This window comes from Protopterus annectens, chromosome 11.part0, assembly GCF_019279795.1.
Source record: "Protopterus annectens isolate FY-2018-M chromosome 11.part0, PAN1.0, whole genome shotgun sequence".
NCBI classification, from domain to species: Eukaryota; Metazoa; Chordata; order Ceratodontiformes; family Protopteridae; genus Protopterus; species Protopterus annectens.
The window spans coordinates 607,388,760-607,409,730 of NC_056745.1; positions in this window are offsets into that span (position 1 = coordinate 607,388,760).

A 20,971-nucleotide genomic window follows, 5' to 3' on the forward strand; every position below is an offset into this window, starting at 1 on the left:
ATGAAAAGAGACATAGAGGAGCTCTCTGAGCATGTAGCCCAGGCCAGTATGACCATGACCTTGAGTAGCATCTTATCCTCACCAAGAATGATGCCACAATATGAAGACAAGATGATCAATTTCAACAATTGGCTTAAGTATTGGTGTCATTCAAAGGGGATCCAATGCCTGTCAGCCTGGGATGACATGCTCGACAAGCCACGATGCTTCGCTAGGGACGGCTTGCACCTGTCACCCCTGGGCTTTCGGATATTGGCAAAGGCTCTTGCTACCCCTATAGTGCCTTTTTTAGGCAAGGCTCAAAAGACAAACCCACCACCATAGGTATCACAAGGGATAAGAAACTAAGAGTAATGCTACTCAATGCCAGAAGTCTAAACCTCAAGATGCATGCACTTGAAACTCTCCTTAGCATGGAGAACATCGATATCTGTGCAGTAACAGAAACCTGGTTCAAGGCTCCAGAGAGCACCCCAGCACTACCAGGTTATACCTCATACCATGTTTTTCGGCCCCAAAACTTGGACCGAACCACAAAAGGAGGGGGAGTATCAATATTTGTCAAATATACCCACACCTCCAGGTTGGTGGCACAGCACGAAGCATCAGAGACTATCCATGTGCAACTAACAGTGGGTAAAACTGCCTTCCAGTTTATAGCCTGCTACAGACCACCCTCCCAAACCCAGGAACCCCACTCGGCCTTCCTGAGAACACTGGAAAATATGAAGGTCTCTCCAAACACCATTATATTGGGCGACTTCAACTACCCAAACATAGACTGGGAGCATTACTCTAGCTCCAACACCCTAGCCCAAAGGTTCCTAGAATTTATAAACTGAAATGCTGTGGAACAACTTGTTACCACTCCCACAAGAGGGGAAAACATACTGGACCTGATCATCTCCAACATGGGGACTCAATGCTCCAGACCAGAAGTGTATCCCTCACTGGTAAGATCAGACCATAAACTAATCTCACTGGATATTCACATCCCTACCCCACACCCTGCCCAGAAAACCATAGTGAAAAACTTCTCTAAAGCAAATTTCACACTCCTCAAAACTGAGGTGGAATCCTTCAAAGCCCCCGGGCCTGTGGAAAATACGGCCCAGACCTCAGAATCCTTTATAAACGCATTCTATGAACACCTTCAGGAATGCATGGATCATGCAATCCCAAATAAAACCAAGACCCAATCCTCCAAAGGCAGACGTCCTGTCTGGTGGTCCCCAGCCATAAACAAACTATACAATAGAAGGAGGAAGCTACTACATGATAGAGCAAAATCCCAAAAAGGGAAGGCATCTCTGATCAGTATTATCAAAAAACTAAGGGCACTCATCAAATCGTCTAAGGCCAGCTTCAAGAGAAAAATTGCACAGGACACTAAGGATAATCACAAGGATTTCTTTAGTTATGTTAGGAACCTGGGTGGGAATTCCCAGATATGCTCAGAATTAGTCCAAAATGACAAAAAATACACCGAACCCACAGACATTGCCAACATTCTAGCTGACAGGTTCAGCGCAAACTCCCCCCCCCCACTAAAAGGGCAAATATCTATCCCAGCAGAATGCTGCCCCCCTGACATCTCAGATGCTCAGGTAAGAGCTGCCCTCTCCAAAGCAAAAAACACAGCATCAGTGGGACCAGACGGTGTCCCGGGCTGCGTCCTACATGAACTCCAAGAAGAGCTAAACCCAAACATAAAACTACTGTTCAATCTCAGCCTTACTACAGGATATGTACCCAAAGAGTGGCATACAGCAACAGTGGTCCCTCTCCACAAAGGTGGTGCCTCAATGGGTCCTGGAAACTATCGCCCCATAAGCCTGACTAGCTTGGTCTGCAAAGCTATGGAAAGGATCATCATGGACCTCATAAATAAAGATATTGGGGACCTACAGACACTGGATCTTACCCAGTTCGGCTTTGTTAATTGCAGATCCTGCCTCTTAAACCTGGTCAATTTCTTTGAAACAGTCACCAAGGCCATTGACGAGGGGAAGGTGGTCCACACAGCCTACCTGGACCTCGCAAAAGCCTTTGATACAATACCCCACTCGGGCATTATAGATAATATAAACTCCTATGTCACTAGATGGGTTGCAAACTGGCTCAAGGACAGAACCCACATGGTTAGAATTGCTGGAGCCATGTCAGACTCCAAACCAGTTACAAGTGGCGTCCCACTAGGCTCAGTCTTGGGACCTCTCTTGTTCGGTATATATTTCTCGGAGGTACAGGCCAACACGGAAGGACTGTGGCTGACCAAGTTCGCAGATGACTGCAAACTGGGCGCCGTAATCGACTCTCCAGCCGACACAAGCATCCTCCAAAAGGGCCTCATAGAAACAGACAACTGGTGCCAGAGCCATGGCCTCAAGCTAAATGCCAAAAGTGTATAGTCATCCCTTTGGCAAAACAAAGTGCCCACAAATTACCACATAGGTGGTAATCCATTAAGTACAGAAGAAGTAATTAGGGACCTGGGGACCCAAGTTGATAGCAATCTCTCATTTGACAACCACGTGGCCAAAATGGTTAGAAAAACATTTTATATAGCCCACCTAATCATGAAGGGATTCACATCTAGATCAGGGGAGGTCATCGTGCCTCTTTACTCATCCCTCATCAGGCCCATAATTGAGTACAATGCCCCTTTTGGAATGTACCTTACCAGACACCTGCAGCAACTGGAAAGACCCCAAAAGTACCTCACCAAGAGGATCAAAGGGCTCAAACAGATGCCATATGCTGCCCGGTTAAAGAAACTCCAGCTCTACTCAGTGGCATACCGCCTGCTCAGAGGCAATCTGTGCCTGATGTATAAAGCCATGTCCAACCCGGAATAAATGGACATGCTGCACCTCAGAAAATCCAAATCTCATCGAGCTACACGCTCAAGAGACTTGAACCTCAGCACTGAGTGGATGGGAGATCGTAGGTTTACCCCAGGTATCACTTCTGTGTCACTGTTAGACAGAGGCACAGTATACTGACCTCGAAAAAAGCAATAGCAAAATTAATTTAAAATGGGTGGCGAAAGCCAAACACACTCTGGCTAGGCTTATAAATGCCCTAGGGCACATAGCCTAGTATGAACGTATGAACCTATGAACACATAAGTGTGGGAGATGTGCACAATGTCCTTTCATATTGTGCGAAAAAGAATTACACATTCCTGGTACTGGAATAAAATTGAAGAGTTACAGCTACAGTAGCTGTTATACTAAGGGGGTCGTTTATCTATCATACTGTAAAAGTTGTGGGGCACACTATGTGGGAAAAACAAAAAGGAGCTTGAGAACTAGAATATATGAAGATATCAGGGATATTAACATCAAAAATGAAAATAATGCTTTTTATAGACACTCTATAAAATGTACCAACATGGATATAAAATTTTGGGTACTGGAAGAGGTTAAACACAGAGAGAGGGGTGGAGATTGGGAAACTTTTATGGAATTTCGAGAAATGATATGGCAAATAAGGTTGGATTCATGCACCCACCCTGGAATGAATGACCATAATTCTATTAAGCCAGCTTTAAAACTATTATCATTGAATCCCAAGAGAACATGATTTTTTAGTGGAGGTTATATACACATGTTATATATGTATTGTATTATGTATTGTATTTTTATATATGCATTGGATTTTATTATATATATTATATATTGTATTATATATTGTATATTTTTAAATATATAGATACCTTCATTAGAATATACAGATTGTATTTTTAGATACACAGATTACTAGTTCATTTTTGTGGATATGCTCAGAACAGAACATATACAGTCAGACTTGATAGTTCTTTAGATACAAATTAACTATTACTATTTATTAATTATTTATAATTATTTATTTAATTTTTATACCATATATATTGTATATTTATGGTTGATACATATGAATTTTAAAAGCTTTAGTAATTGGAATAGTATTAAGTCACATTTGGTAGCGTGTACTTGCTGTTTTTTGCTTATGCCATATCCGTCCGGCAGAAATGTGTTGTATAACTAAGTAGAACAGTGACGTAATAATGAAGTGATTTATGACAACCAATGAAAAAGAATGTAACATTATTTAAATGTATTTAGAGAGTTTAACAGATGATTCTGATGAAGTCTCGGGACACGAGATGAAAGCATGCTAAATCTATGGAGTGTTATTTTATCAATTTTTTGTTTTACCAAATAAAAGTTTTTTACCATTCACCACAGTGGACATTTTTGATCCAAATAGAGGAGGACAACCTTTATAGTTTTGGGCAGCGGCTGTGTGTTTATTGATTCTGGTTTGGTGACTTCACCGTTTGACTTTGTGTTACTGGTTAAAAAGTGATGTCATCCAAGCTAACCCAGCAGTAATATTTGATATTAATGTAAGAAATCTCTCAGAGAGATACAGGGCATTTTGTATTTGTCTTTGGCCTAACAGCATCAGCTGGGAAACATCCACTCACCTTGCCTTGATGTAAGTAAGTTTTAGGGTATAGTAACTCTTTCAGATTCAGATAGGAATATAGTAAAATATAGCTTAGAAGATGTTTTCTTTATTTATTTGTGACTGTCCTGCAATCTTGTTTTAAATAATTCCTGTGATTTTGAACTCTGATGTAACTGATTACTTACTGAGTATTGTCTTGTTCTTTTATATATTATTAAATGTATTTTAACTTTTTAATTGTGGCTGGTCTGTTTAGTGATATTTAAGCTCTTAAAGTACTTGCATATCTATATGGTGACACTGTACAGGCCACTCCTAAATAGCCTTGCTCTTGGTCAGACTACTATTTGGATTAATAGTAACATTACACAGTAAGATTGGACACCCTTTGTTAAGGGTCTTAAAGTAGCTGATAAGAGTTTGCTGGTGGCAGTTGAAGCCACTTTATCATCTGAGTAGAAGGAGACATAGCTAGTAAACCTGTGTCAGCCTTCCCCAGGTGTGTGTGTGTGTGTGTGTGTGTGTGTGTGTGTGTGTGTGTGTGTGTGTGTGTGTGCCCGTGTGTGTGTGTATATGTATGTATGTATATATATATATATATATATATATATATATATATATATATATATATAGATATTTATATATATAAATACAATCTCAGAGTGTGTGTGTCAGCTACTTGGGCAAGGACATGAAGCACTGGTTGGGCAGAGAGTGTACTGGAGATCTTGGTTTGGCCACTCAGCTGAGATCTCAACCCTATATCTGTGCCACTGGGGAGTCTTATTGGGGATCTGGAGAAAGAGGGAGAAACCAGCCCCAGACTGACTGTGAGCTCTGTGTGCTCTTAAGGAAAAGTGTGCTTTACTGTGTGTGTAGTTGTCATCTTCCCAGTATGTACATTCCCTACTGTTGCCAGTCATGAGGATTAAGGTTCCTTGATTACTGGGCCAGTGCAGGGGTGTCACAATATGCATATCTAAAAGCATTAAGATATTGTAGTATGAGATAATTATTTTGAATACACAATCAGATGGCATTACGAGCAGCTTAGGAAATGGTGCTATACCAATGGTAGTGTTGCAGAGAGAGTGACAATGCTTACTTAACACATTAAAGCCTTTTTATTTAATTCCTGGTTAAAGCAGATTTGCAGCGTATACTTATTTGAGTTATTAACACAGTGGAAGGAGTTCCGTTATGATGATAGGATTTCACCTAAGGATTTTCACAGGGCCTACCATGTTGGTAACAGGATTAAATTGTATCTAAAGTCTTTTTTAGAAGTAAATCTTACTCTAGAAGAATGTTAGAAAATATCAGAAAATTCAGTTTTACTGTGAAATTCTATTTTTGCAATACAGGTAGCACTGGGGATAAATTTAATGAATTAAATAGAGTGATTTGCTGTGATGATTTAGCTGCAATTGCAATCGTTGAAGCATGAGATTCATCAATGTTGTTTCTTCCTGGCTTTACAAAATATGAATGTTTCAGATATGACAGACACTGTGGAGGATTATTATCACTGCTACATGACTCATTGGCATCTGAATTAATTGCAGTAAACATTCACTTGCATACATATATACATATAAACATGCATACAAATATTTCAGGCATTGGGAATAATGCCCTTCTTGCCTGCTAATATAACAAAACAGTTATTCTCATAACCAGGTTGTTCTTAAAAATATCTACACTAATGCTTGCTTTAATGTAACTTGGTAGTCTATTCCATGCATCACCTACTCTTTCAGAGAACCAATTAGTACACTTCTCATTCTTACAGAATCTTCTACATAGATTGTCTGATGATTTTCTGCTACTTATTATAATACTAGACATTCACAGAGGTAGTTGTCTCTAAATGTCCTACATACCTGAATAATGTATTCCCTTAAATATTTATATGAGATACTTTAGAAGTTATAGTAGTTTAATATTTCTTAATAACTTAAATTTTCACATCCATGGATGCCCTTGGTATATTTCCATGGTACCCTTGTTTGTTTTCTTATGAGGTTCCCATATTGTTATTCCATACACAAGTTTGGGTCTAATGTAATTAACAAATAATGATGAAATCATTTCTGATTTCTCAGACTTTATAAATCTTTTTATAAAACCTTTGGTTCTATAACTATCATTAACCAATTGGTTGACGTGATTAAAAAACTCAAAGTTGTATCTACCCATATACCCAGGTCCTTAAATGTATCTACAGTTTTCAGGGCCGGATTAAGAGCTTTAGCAGCCCTAAGCAATTAAAAGATTTTGCTCTCCATATATATGTAATTCAAAATATAAACAATAATAAACCATAAAATAAAATGCTATTTTTTGAAATTTAACAAAACTTGCTGCAAGATGGAAAATAATGTTTGTTTTTTTGTATACTTCCACTTTATCTATATTTGAAAAATTTTCTTCTGCTTTGTCTAATTGCAAAGTCTTCGATCTAATCCTCAGAACTAATCTTATGTAACACATCTGCTTCTATACCTAGTAGAGATAAGGCATCCAGCCTGCCTTGTTGCATAGTTGTTGTGTTGGGATTTTTAATGTACTTCAACTGAGAAAACAAACACTCAGCTGAGCAATTTGTGACCATTAATGTTAAAAATATACGAAAACAAATGCCTGCATTTGGAAAGGCATATTCAATATTGTCTCCTACAATTGTTTTATAAAGTCCAGCGTGACTGAATCTTGTTTTTACATTTTTGTTGCACTGAATTTATGACGTACATATGAGTGAAACTGCTGAAGCTCAGCTGAGAAATTATCTTCAAGCATCAATCAGCTTTTGACAATACTGAGTAACTTTTAATTTCAGTAGATGATGAAATGATGTTATGTGGCACGTCACTTAGAAAAGAAAACATCTTTGCTATTTCTTCATATATCTCTCCTCCTCTTCTCATCTCAGTTTCAAGTTTATCAACAATTGTGTAAAAAGTGGTGCTACGAAATTTATCTCTGGCATTCAGATATACTTCTGGTGCATCTCCATCATTGGGTACCTTCTTTCTGATACATTTGCAAATTTGAGCTGCCTTGTAATCAGTATGTAGTAGAATTTCCTTTGGAGCTGCTTCATATCTTTTAAATTCATCTCATGAAGTGCACATTTGGTCAGCTAATGATCCATACAGATCTGCACTTGGCTTACTCTATGAACATTTTGCAAAATCTCATTCCAAAAATTCAACATGAAGACAAATTCTAGCTCTTGCATCATATATGCAATATTATTTTCTTCTCTTCTAGAGTCTTCCTTTTGTGACTGGTCTTCAGCTATACTTTTTAATGCTTCTAAAATTTTAAGGAAACATTTCAAAATTGCTGCTGTTGCCATAGCACGTGCCTCTCATCTGGTATCAGAGTGGGGATTTTAAGACACTTTCATTTCCAATACAACCTTTAAGAATTGTCCACTGCCAGGTGAGGCTGAAAAAAAAGGTATAGAGCAACTGCTCTGTAGAGAAGAAATTAATCACCTCTTGACAGCAGTCAACAGCACTTCAGCCTACCAGATTTCGCGAATGGGCTGCACAGGGCACATACATAGTAAACTTGTTTGTTTCGATTTAATGAAAGGGCTGCACAGGGCACATATATAGCAAACTTGTTTGTTTCCAAAATTTTTTGTTGCATCCCCTTATAATGTTCAGACATGTTAGCAGCATTGTTGTAAGACTGACCTCTACATTTTGAAAAGTTTAGCTAACAAACTTCATGTAAGTACTGTAACACCTGATTTGCCATTTCCTCCCCGGTATGGCTTTTCATTTCCAGAAAGGTTAAAAAGCATTCAGTAGACTGTCTATCTTTTAAGTACCTAAGTACAATACTTAACTGATTGATATGTGATAGATCTGATGTTGAATCTACTGACAAACTAAAATAACCAGAAGATTTTACTTCTCAACAATGAATATGCAGACGTTTTGAGCCATTAATAGAATGAGTTCCTCACAGGTGGTTTTGGACAGGTAAGAAGTATTTCCTTTGCCAGAATTTCCATATTTTGAAATGTGACCTGCTAAAAATGGATCTAACTGGCTAATGAGCTCAAGCAGCCCTAAAAAATTTCCATTCTGCAATGATCCAAATCTTTCTTGTGTTCCACGAAAAGCCAAGCCACATTCAGCTAATGTACAAATAACAGCCATGACATGCCTCGACATGTTCCCAGTGATCACACTCCTCCTGAATTTGTTTTTCCAACTGTTGCCCCAACCCTGCACCTTGTCTGTGAGTGCGAGTTCAGTATGCTAGCATAGGTTCTTGGTGAGTAGTGCTTTTTTTCATGATGATCAATTACAATAGTATTTTGTCTGTCACTGAACCTTTCTTTTAGCCTAGTACCTACCTATGAACCTATCTGCCCGAGGGCATTTATAAGCCTAGCCAGAGTGTGTCGGCTTTCACCACCCCATTGATTAATTAACTGAGCCTCTGTCAAGCAGAGCCAATGAAGTGATTCCAGAGGTGTATTTTCTGTTACCCATCCACTCGTCAAGGCTTCTCTTGAAGAGTGTTAGTGAGGGGCTCTGCCTAATGTAGTTAGAAATTTTGTTCCAAAGCATGGGGAGTCTCTGTGACAGGAATCTATCCCTCCATTATGTTCTACTTATTGTTGTGGTGAGGTTTAGCTCACTAGAGCGCGTGGCTCGCAGTGACTTGGATTTCTTTAGGTGGAGCATGACCATCAATTCTGAGTTGGACATGACTTTGTAAGTCAGGCAGAGATCACCTCTGAGTAAGCGATATGCCACTGAGTACAGCCAGAGCTTTTTCAGTCGGGCTGCATAGGACATATGTTTGAGGCCAGTAATCCTCTTGGTGAGGTACTTTTGTGGTCTTTCCAGCTGTTGGAAGTGTCTTGTGAGGTACATCCCAAATGGGGCATTGTACTCTATGATGGGTCTGATGAGTGATGAGTAGAAGGGCACTATAACCTCTTTATTTCTAGATGTGAACCCCTTAGTAATTAGATGGCTTCATAGAAGGATTTCTTAACTACTTTGGCAATATGATTGTCAAAGGAAAGATTACTATCTACCTGGGTCCCCAGATCTCTTATTACATCTTCTGTATTAAGGGGGCTGCCGCCTATGTGGTAATTCGTGGGCATTTTGTTTTTCCCAAATGGGATGACTATGCATTTTTTGGCATTTAGCTTGAGGCCATGACTTTGACACCAGGTGTCTGTCTCAGTAAGGCCTTTTTGAAGGATGTCCGTGTCAGCTGGAGAGTCAGTTATGGCTCCCAGTTTGCAGTCATTGGCGAACTTGGTTAGTCATAGTCCTCCTATGTTTGCCTGTACTTCTGAGAAATATATGCTGAACAGTAGGGGTCCCAGAACCGAGCCTTGTGGGACACCACTTGTGACTGGTTTAGAGTCGGACCTGGAACCCACTATTCTTACCGTGTGAGTTCTGTCTGTAAGCCAGTTGGCAACCCATCTTGTGACGCAGGGGTTTATGTTCAGGCTGGTGAGTTTTTCTATTATACCTGAGTGAGGAATGGTATAGAACACCTTGGCGAGATCAAGGTAGGCTGTGTGAACCACCTTTCCCTCATCTACGGCCTTGGTGACTGTCTCAAAGAAGTCAACCAGGTTTAGTAGGCATGATCTGCCATTAACAAAGCCGAACTGGGTCACGTCAAGTGTTTGGAGGTTCCCAATGTCTTTGTTAATGAGTTCCATGATGATGTGCTCCATAGCCTTGCAGACCAGGCTAGTAAGGCTTATGGAGTGATTGTTACCAGGGTCAGTTGTGGCCCCTCCTTTGTGGAGCAGAATAACTGTTGCTGTGCGCCATTCTATGAGCACATAGCCTGTGGAGAGGCTGAGGTTGAACAGCGTGTTTAGTTGGGGGGTTAGTTTGTTCTGTAGTTCGTGCAAGACGCAGCCTGGGACACCATCTGGCCCCATTGATGCTGTGTTTTTGGTTTTTGAAAGGGCTGTTTTCACCTGTGCTTCTGTGATTTCCGAGACACTACAGTTTTCTGGTATTGTTGTGGGCCCTTTTGAAGGTGAGAGGGAAGTGAAGTTTGCACTGAATCTATCTGCCAGGATGTTGGCAATATCAGTAGGTTCAGTATATTTTGTGCTATTTTGCACTAGCTCAAAGCATATCTGCGAGTTGCCACTTAGATTCTTGACATAGTTAAAGAAGGCTTTGTGGTTACCTTTCAAATCCTTGGCTATTTTTCTTTTGAAGTTAGCCTTGGATGATTTTATCAGGGACCTTGTTTCTTACTGATACTGATCAGGGATGTCTTTCCTTCTTGGGATTTGCTTTTTTTCTGAACTAGTTAACTCCTTTTGTTGTATAACCTGTTTATGGCAGGGGTCCACCAGACTGGTTTCCTTCTCTTAGGGGAGTGAGTCTTGGTTTTGCTAGGGATGGCATGATCCATGGATCCTTGTAAGTGCTCTTAGGGGAGTGAGTCTTGGTTTTGCTAGGGATGGCATGATCCATGCATCCTTGTAGGTGCTCAGAGTGCAATTGTAAAGGATTCTGCATCTTGGGCAGTGTTATCCTTTATCATGGGGGCTGTGAAACTTACCACCTCTGCCTTAAATAAGGTGAAGCTTGCTTTAGAAAAGTTTTTCACTGTGGTTTCCTTGATTGGGGATGGTGGTGGGGTGTGGACATCCAGGGTTATTAGTTTATTGTCTGATCTAACCAGTGATGGGTTGACCTCTGGTACAGAACACCTGTCGCCCATGTTGGTGATGACCAGGTCCAATATGTTGTGGCCTCTGGTAGGTGAGTTTACCAGCTGAATGAGGGCATTTATGTTGATAAATTCCAGGAAGCACTGAGCCTGGGAGTTTGTACTCAAGTAGTTTTCCTAGTTAATAGTAGGGTAATTGAAATCGCCCAATATTGGGGTGTTTGGTAGGACCTTCATGTTTTCCAGTGTCTCCAGAAAGGCAGAGTGGTGGTCCTGGGTCATGGAGGGTGATCTGTAGCAGGCCACAATTTGCATTGCAGATTTGCCTGATGTTAGTTGCACATGGATGATCACAGAGGTATCATACTGCCCCACTAACCTGGAGGTGTGAGTATCCTTGATGAATATGGATACACCCCCTCCTTTTGTGTTTCGGTCCATGTTCTGTGTCCAAAATGTGTGGTATGAGTTGTAGCCCAGTAGTGCTGGAGTGCTCTCTGGAGCCTTGAGCCAGGTTTCAGTTACTGCACAGATGTCGACGTTCTCCATACTTAGGAGTGCTTCGAGCGCATGCATTTTGAGATTTAAACTCCTGGCGTTGAGTAGCATAACCCTCATTTTTTTTACTTGTGCTGTTTATGGAGGTGGGTTTGAATTTTGAGATTTGCCTAAAAAAGGCACTATGGGGGCAGCAAGAGCCTTGGCCAGTATTCGAAAGCCAAGGGGTGACAGGTGCAAGCCGTCTCTTGCGAAGCAATGTGGCTTGTCGAGCATATCATCCTAGGCTGACAGACACTGGATCCCCTTTGAATGACACCAGAAGCTTAGCCAATTGTTGAAATTGATCATTTTTTCTTTATACTGAGGTATCATTCTTGATGAAGGCAGGATGCTACTCAGGGTCAGGGTCATACCCGCCTGGGCTACATGATCAGAGAGCTCTTCAATGTCTCTCTTCATGTAGTCCAGGGAGGTATGTCTCAGGTCATTCACACCAACATGAACAATGACAGAGTCATATTTGTAATTGTTCTGGAGTGACCTGAGTGCTTGTGTTATGTGGCAGATTTTGGCTCCAAACAGGCAGCTAACAGTAACCTTCTCCTTGTCCAGCCTAGTGAGTGGGGCATCAGTGTGCCTGACGAGTCACCTATTACTAGTGTGTTAGGTATGTTATTTCACCTTAAAGGCTGTGATTGTGCGGCACATTGATTTTGTGTTTTATGTGTTGTCTGGTTTGTGACGGGAGGTGCAGGTTTTGTGGGTGTCTGCTTTGGAGCTCTCTGATGCTTTTGCAGGTTTTTATTTAGAGCCTGCGAGTATGATTTTGTGTATTTATGTGTATTTTTTGCCAGTGCTGGTTTAGCAGGTCAATGTGAGGCTGGAGGTGTGGTGCAAGTGTTAACCTTCTCCTCATGACTGTCTGTTCCATTCTTAGGTGGAGAGAACATAGCCTCCAGTTTGGCTGTATAATTGCATATCTTGCATATGTTAGTGTTTTGTGGTAGGAGAGGGCTGTCTGTGTACATGAGGCAGTTGTAACATTGCCTCAGGATACGCAGATTCACCAGCTGGACTGGAGAGTACACCTGAATTTGCCCTTTGGTCATGCCTGAATAGTAGGGTGAGCTGCTTAGTCGCTTGGTTGGTGAGGGGTGGATAAAGAGCCTTGCCCTGCTGGGCAGTCAAGTGTTGGGATATATTAGTGCTTGCTAATAGGTCTGAGCATGTGCTAGACTGTAGGATGCTTTATGAGTGCTTAGGTTGCGAGTTAGACTAGTTTCAAGTGAAAAACTGAAGAGGAGACTTAGTGGAGCCGGGAATAATTTAACCCTAGCTAACCGGTGCTGCCCGGCGCACAAAACCATGCAAACACAGTTTTTAAACTACTAACTTCTGGACTGGAACCATTCCTCCAGGGACAGATGGCTGCTCAAAGTTCCCCTCTCTCACAGGTGAACAGAGAAACTTCCCTCTATCCAAATAAGGTATGGGCAACTCAGAAACTTGTAACACAGCCCTGAATTCAGCACTAGCCTGAAAACTGGACTATACTAGCTTAGAAAGGCAGGAAACAAGAATTTTTTTTGTTTGTTTGTTTTGTTTTTTTGAAAAGATAAGGCAAAAACAGTAAAAAGTGCACTTAAAACAGCTTTAAACGACTACAAGCGATCAGAAAAGGCTATCGCACTTTAGTGTGTAGCCTACAACAGTTAAACAATTTATTTAAACAAAAAACAACTTTTTAAAAGTGCAGGCAGTCAAATAAGTACAATATGTGGAAAAAACAAGCTTTTAAATCACAATAAGTGCTGGAAAATCTGCATTTAGGTGGAAAACAGTTAAGTACAGCAAGAAAATACAGAAAACTGATATTCAATCACTCCAAAGTCTCTCTTTTAAGTTAGAAGGCTTGTATCAGTTTAAGGCTTTCTAGTGCTTTCCAGTAGGTTAGTTGCAGGAAAGATGGGAAACAAGCGCAGATGTGGTCTTTTAAACCAGAAAGTTAAAAGAGATGGACAACTTCCCGAATGATCAATAAACTACAATTCCTGGGTCAAAAACCACTCCTCTTGTGGTAGACAGGCTACCTAGTACTTACCATGCCTACTGATAAGCTAGAAGGCTTCCCTCCAGCACAGAAAGGCTTGGGGAGTTCAGAAGCTTACAAAGAGTCCTGGATACAGCAAATCTGTACCTGGACTAGACTAGTTACAGGAAAGGTGGGAAACAAGCGCAAACGCAGGCTTTTAAGCCAGCAAGTTGAAAGAGAGAGAAAAAAGCTGCCCAAACGGCCAATAAACTACAATTTATGGGCCAAAACCCACTCTTCCCATGGTAGATAGGCTCCTCGATGCTTACCACTCCTACTGATAAGCTAGAAGGCTTCCCTCCAACACAGAAAGGCTTGGGGAGTTCAGAAGCTTACAAAGAGTCCTGGAAACAGCAATCTGTACCTGGACTAGACTAGTAACAGGAAAGGCAGGAAACAAGCACAAACACATGCTTTTGAATCAGAAGGTTGAAAGAGATGGAAGAGCTTCCCAAACGGCCAATAAACTATAATTTCTGGGCCAGAAATCTCTCCTCCTGTGGTAGATAGGCTACCTAGTGCTTGCCACTCCCACTGATAAGCTAGAAGGCTTTCCTTCAACACAGAAAGGCTTGGGGGGCTCAGGAGCTTACAAACAGTCCTGGATACAGCAAGTCTGTATCTAGACTAGACAAGTTACAGAAAAGGCAGGAAACAAGCTAGGATTTTTTTTTTTAACAGAAAAGCAGCTAAAACAGCAGTAAATATAATTAAAATGCAGTGCAGGCTAGCACACGTGTATCAATATTACGGCAAATACAGTTTAATTAAATGCAATTAAATTAACAGATGACTAAAAAACAAGTGCAGAAGGCATTAAATTAGAAGGATACTAATAAGCAGTAATAAGAACAACTGAACAGATAGCACGCAGAACAGCAACTAAGACAGTTACAGTAAGAGCAGCTGAATATATATATATATATATATATATATATATATGTATATATATATATATATTTTTTTTTTTTGAAGGGGGAACATAGCAGGATTAAGAGGCTACAGGGGTTGTCCTTCTAAAATGCTCTCTTTGTACACAGTAGGAATGCCTGAAATCAGAATATGGTCTCACTGCACTCAGTTGAGTGAGCAAATGAGATAGGCCCAGTAACAAAATGTGATACATTTTTAGAAGCAAACAGTTTACATAGCAGTAAACTGATCCTGTTAATAGTGAACATAATAACCACTTTCTCTTGTATTTCTCACCATTGGCTTTTGTCCCAGCAAAAAGTTGTTGTGAACAGTATTCTTCAGGTTTTCCACTACTGAAATGCTGGCAAGACTTGTCATATGGCCCATTGTGGTGTTGCCAGTCAATGGGACCACTTGAAATCCTATAAGCCACATTGTCGGCAGAGAAATCAAGCCACAACCTTGGATCTTTTGCTATATTTACTTCATCCTTTGCAGACTGAATCATTTTGCCACCACCACCATGGTCCACTGAACTTTTATTTTCAGCAATTATTTCACCCCTAGAATGTCTTGTATAGCAACTTGAATCAACATTTGCAATAGAGGTATCAAGATAATTTACAGGAAAAGTGAGTTCAGTAGTGAAATGTGCTAGATGAACCTGCTTGTGACATCTTGGTGATTCCAGTGTCATCATATTTTGATCTTGAAGTGATGAAAGTGGTATTTGTGTCCACTTCTAATGACAGATTGGTTTCTGATCCAGAATCGGTATATCGTGTTGTGGAACTTGTGTGAAAAAATCCAGCTTTGCAGTTTTGGACACTAAACCCAAAGTCTTCTCTTCTTTCTTTATTGAAAGTTTTCACTTTTGTGCACCACTTAACTGAAAACATTTCATCTTGGTCTTGGGATTTATAAAATATGGAAATAAAAATAATATTTTGTATATTATGTGGCAATCAACAAAGTCACACATCACAGGCTGAACCATACAAATAGTTTAATTACTAACTTACCCCTGAATCTTCTGCTTTTGTGCTTTAATTACTATATAAGGATTTTGTCTCAGAATTTGTAAACTGAAAAATGGAGTTGCTTGGAGCTTGGTATAAATTAGTAGTGTCAGCAGGACTCAAAACCATGTAGTAGTGCATGGATGCACGCTGCCTTGTGTCACGTGATGAAATAAACTTAGTCACTACCACCACCACGTGAAAAAAAAACATTCATGCTGGCCTCACCACAGTCACCACTGCACCACGTACAAAAATGCACATGGAGACATCACCAGCACCACATAAATTGATGTAATGAAATACAAACTCAGTTGCCACCACCATGTGATAAATAAAAAAATCAGAAAATATATGCATAGTCAAAAGCAGCACTTTACATCATTTGACCATATTCATGAGTTTCACAACATTTCATAAGCACTACCAGTCCACACAATTATGAAACATTAATTACATTTGTCAGTGTCATGAAAATTGAAAGGAGAAATAGAAAAAAAAAAGGAATTAGCTTACTTACAAAGTTGCAATGTTAGCACACTGTGGTGTTGGTACGCTGGACCCTGAGTGAGCTACTGAGTGCCGCTGCGCCAGCACATGCATGTACAGTAATAAGGAGAATCTCTGTGTGTAAATTCAAAACAAATGGCATTAAAATATTTATTTTGTTTTCATATAAATTTATTGTACAAAATGTTTATTTTTTTCAAATTATCTTACAAAATGTGGATGCTAATGGTATGCTATAAATTATCGTACATGTATGTACTATAATAATCACATGTCTAGCAATGCTGCTCTGCCCTAACTGTCAATGGATGACTGCACATCACTGAATGATGCACAGCGATGGTTATCCCACTCCACAAAGGGGGATCCACCACAGACCCTGGGAAATAAAAGTGCATTGTCATCCCTTTTGGTAAAAACTCTGTATCCATGAACTACCATATAAGCAATAGTCTACTTAACACCAAAAGTGTGATAAGAGACCTTGGGACACAGTTGGACAGTAGTCTCTCCTTTGATAATCACATCGCCACAGTAGTCAGGAAATCCTTCTACGTGGCACACCTCATCACAAAAGGTTTCTCATCCAGGAAAAAAGAGGTCACGGTTCCCCTCTACTCGTCACTCATTAGACCCATTATAGAGTACACCGCCACTTTTGGTATGTACCACACAAGACATCTACAAAAACTGGAAAGGCCACACAAATACCTCACAAAGAGGATTACTGGCCTCAAACAGATGCCCTATGCAGACCGTCTCAAAAAACTCCAGCTTTACTTTGTCACATATCGCCTACTTAGAGGTGATCTCTGCCTAACATACAAAGCTATGTCAAACCCAGAGCTGTTGGACATGCTCCACTTAATGAAATCCCAATCCCTCCAAACCATGTGCTTCAGGGACCTAAACCTTGTCAACACAATAAACAGAACATGCTGGAGGGATAGATTCCTGTCCCAGAGACTTCCCATACTCTGGAACAAACTGCCTATCTATATCAAACAAAGCTCCTCATTAGCACTCTTCAAACAAAATCTTGATGATTGGATGGGAAATAGGAAATTCACCCCAGGGATCACTTCTGTGGCTCTGCTTGACAGGGGCACAGGTAAATCATTTTCTTGTGGAGCGAAAGTCAGGGTACCTTTTTAGCTAGGCTTATATAGGCCCTAGGGCCAATAGCCTAGTACGTACCTATGAACCTATGACTCTGGGTTTGTCCTACTCCCCTTTCCTTTATAGATGGGTTTAACAAGTGCTTATCTCCAGTCTTGTGGAATCACCCCATATTTAATTGACCTAATGAATAACGGATATAATGGTACTGTATGTTCCTGGCAAAGTGTTCTCAGGTCATTATTACTAGTTCTGTCTCCTTCTTGTACTTTATTTGGGTCCAGTTTGCATAGTTCTTTTTCAGTATAATCTAATTTGATTATAGTATCTGAAGTTACCTGGATGTTACTTGGACAATTTATCACCCACTGTGTGAAGCCAAACTGCTTTGCATATGATTTTGTAAATTTATCTATAATCTGTTGTGTCTAAGAATACATTTTAGAATCTACACACAGTTTATCAGTTTGTATGTCTTTACTCCTACCATATCTTATGTATCTATAAAATGGTTTCCTATTATTTTCAATGTCTTTATATACATTTTCTTCAAATCTTTTTCTTGATTTTTGTCTCATACTATGTTTAATTTGCCTGCTCCAGCTTGTTTATTTCAGTTTTCAGAGCCATAGTTCAACCTCTTTTCCATTTCTTAGATTTTCTCTCACCTTAACCATGTATCTTGTTCTTATGAAAATATATCCTCCTGGCATTGGGTGACTAAATTCTGATGATAACCTTTTTTTTAATTTTTTGCATTCAAAAAAATTTCTTTCAAATTTTGCCACATTCCTTCTGCAGTGTTTCCACTAAACACAGCTCCAGTTAGTTTTGCATGGTGACTCTTTTGCTTCCATATTATCTGTTATTAATCTTCTGTGCATTGGTTTAGATTTAATTTTGCAGAATTATGTAGCAACAATTTAACCTTTATAACCTCATGATCACTGTACATTAATGGTGTTAAAACTTAACATGAACTATGAGTAATGTCTTTAGGAACACAAACAATGTCTAGTAGGCTCTGTTTATAATCTAAAGCAATTGTTGCTCCTGAACATACATTGGGCCGGATTCACGAAGGCTTGCATGGAGTCTAAGAGTAGAGTAAGACTCCATGCAGCCAACATGTCCACTGAGCGATCCAGGAACAGCCGGTAGGGGCGTGCAACAGAGCTCTCAAAACTAGTCCTACACGGACAGGGTTTGGATATGCAAATTACTTCAATTGCAGGCGAAAGCTATGCAAATGAGGTAATTTTGCGATCCAGGAAACCCGAACCTGTCCAAGTAGTAGTGTTATTTGCAGAAATGTACTCAGTTGACAACTGAGTACGGTTCTGCAAATAGCAAAACGGAGCCGTGACAGCTCCAAAAAAAGGATGCATTGATAGGAGGAAGCATGCCAATAGCCAAAAATATGGCCATTGGCAATGTTAAGGGATGCAAAATAAAAATAAAAAACTTTTTTTTTTCATCCCAATCTCTGGAGTTTAAGCGTAGCACAGCGCCATGTAAACGCGCTGCACAATAAAAAGCAGAAAATCAATAATTAAGATCCACAAATGTGGATTTTATTGGTAATATGAATTTACAATGCAAGTGAATGGCAGGCTGAAGACAACATGGCCACCGAGTAGAGGTTGCTAAGGGGGGAAGCTCAGTCTAAGAGATGTAACCAAGCATTAGTAGGCAATCCTATGCAAAGGAGGGTTAGGATAGTGAATCGCAAGTTTACATAGCAAATGAGCACAGTCAGTGGAGTGTAGGAGTAGGATAAGGGGAGTAACAGAGTAGAAGATAGGTGATATCATGAGTGGGGTATGTATGAAAGAAGTGAAGCTCATTGGAGCAGAGTGCATGTGTCAGCTTTTATTTACACATCATTGAAAGAGGTGTGTCAACAGGTAGGCTAGGTAAAGTCAAGAAATTGAAGGTGTATGTCGTGGATAACACTAAAGTTTCTTGCTGAGCGGGTATGCGTGTGTGTGTGCGCCTGTAAACCCAAGTAAGACTGTGTGCGCGTGTAAGCGTGAGTGCACGCGTGTAAGCCGGCGAAAGCATGTATAAGGCTGTTTAAAGAGTTTTAAGGGCGTTTGCACTGGTGTGCACGCGTTTTAACAAGAATAAGCAAGTTTTAGTCCGTGTAAGCATGCGTGTGCTCGTGTGAGCTGCTGTGAGCGTGTTTGCACTTGTGTGTGCGGCACTGCCCCCTGAGGAAACAGAAAGGAAAAAGGAAGCACAACAAATAGTAGGAAGCTACCAGGGAGTACTAGCAGAGCTAGCAGGTGAAAACAATCAGAATCAGGCAATTACACAGGCAGTACACTAGCCCATCCCAGCCCAGCACTTAAAACTCTGCAAACAACAGTCCATTATGTTTCTCACAAGAGACACTGCAACACTGCAGTAAGCTAATAGAAGTGAAAACTGAAAAATCGTTACTGAGACAAAGAAATGTTAAGGGCTGCCATTGCTGTTATAAGGTGACATATGCAACATGCTGAGGGTGGTGACAATGCGAATGCTGCTGGACAACCCACAGTGAGGAGACGGAGAAGAGTGTACAGGTCCAGGGTAACCTACCAGGGGCTACATGAGCTGGAGATAGTGGAGCGCTATAGAGTGGACAGAGAGCTCTTGCAGCAAATTGTTGAGCTGTGCAGGCCACGTCTCACACACAGAAACAACAGAGGGGAACCCATCCCAGTGGAAACCAAGGTATGTGTTGGCCTAAGAATATTAGCAACAGGTACCTTCCAAAGACCAACTGGTGATATGATGGGGATATCACAGGCATCAGCATCCAGGGTACTGCACCAGTTCCTGGATGCCATGTCAGCACATGTCGGTGATCATGTATATTTCCCCAATTCCTGTGAGGTATTGGCCAGCAATATGCGTCTCTTCCAGCAAGTAGCGGAATACCCTGAGGTAGTGGGTGCAATAGACTGCACGCACATATGCATCAAAGCACCAGCCGGCAAGCGGGATAGGGTCTACTTCAACCACAAGGGCTTCCCCTCCATCAACTGCCAGGTCATGTGTGATGCCCAGGGCATAATACTGAATGTGTGTGCTGGCTGCCCTGGAAGCTACCATGATTCCCATGTCTGGCATCTGACGCAGCTGTACCAGACATTTGCCATTGGGGACATCCCACATGGTCACCTAGTGGGGGATGCTGGCTATGCACTGGAGCCGTGGCTGATGACACCCATCAGAAATGCACACACACCTGAACAGGAACGCCATAATGAGGCACACGCACAAACACGAAATGTAATCGAGCATGTGTTTGGGCTGCTCAAGTCACAGTTCCGGTGCCTGGACACATCTGGTGGACCCTTGCAGTACTCACCAACTACATGTACCCAAATTGTCATGGTATGTGCTATGCTACATAATATGATCTTGCGAAAACAGCTGCAGCAGGACCAGCATAGGCCTGGGCCAAACAGCCCCCACCATCGCCAAGGCCATCACAGGCAGAGTGTGACTCGAAGGAGGAACAACCTGAGCCTGCCCCAGTAGGCAGAAGGAGGCATGCCCAGTATGCTTTGGCCTTGGCAAAGAGGCAACGTATAGCACATACACTGGCTCAGTAGGAACTCTGGAAATGATACCTCTCTCTGACTCGCACATATAGTAAAAGGGATGC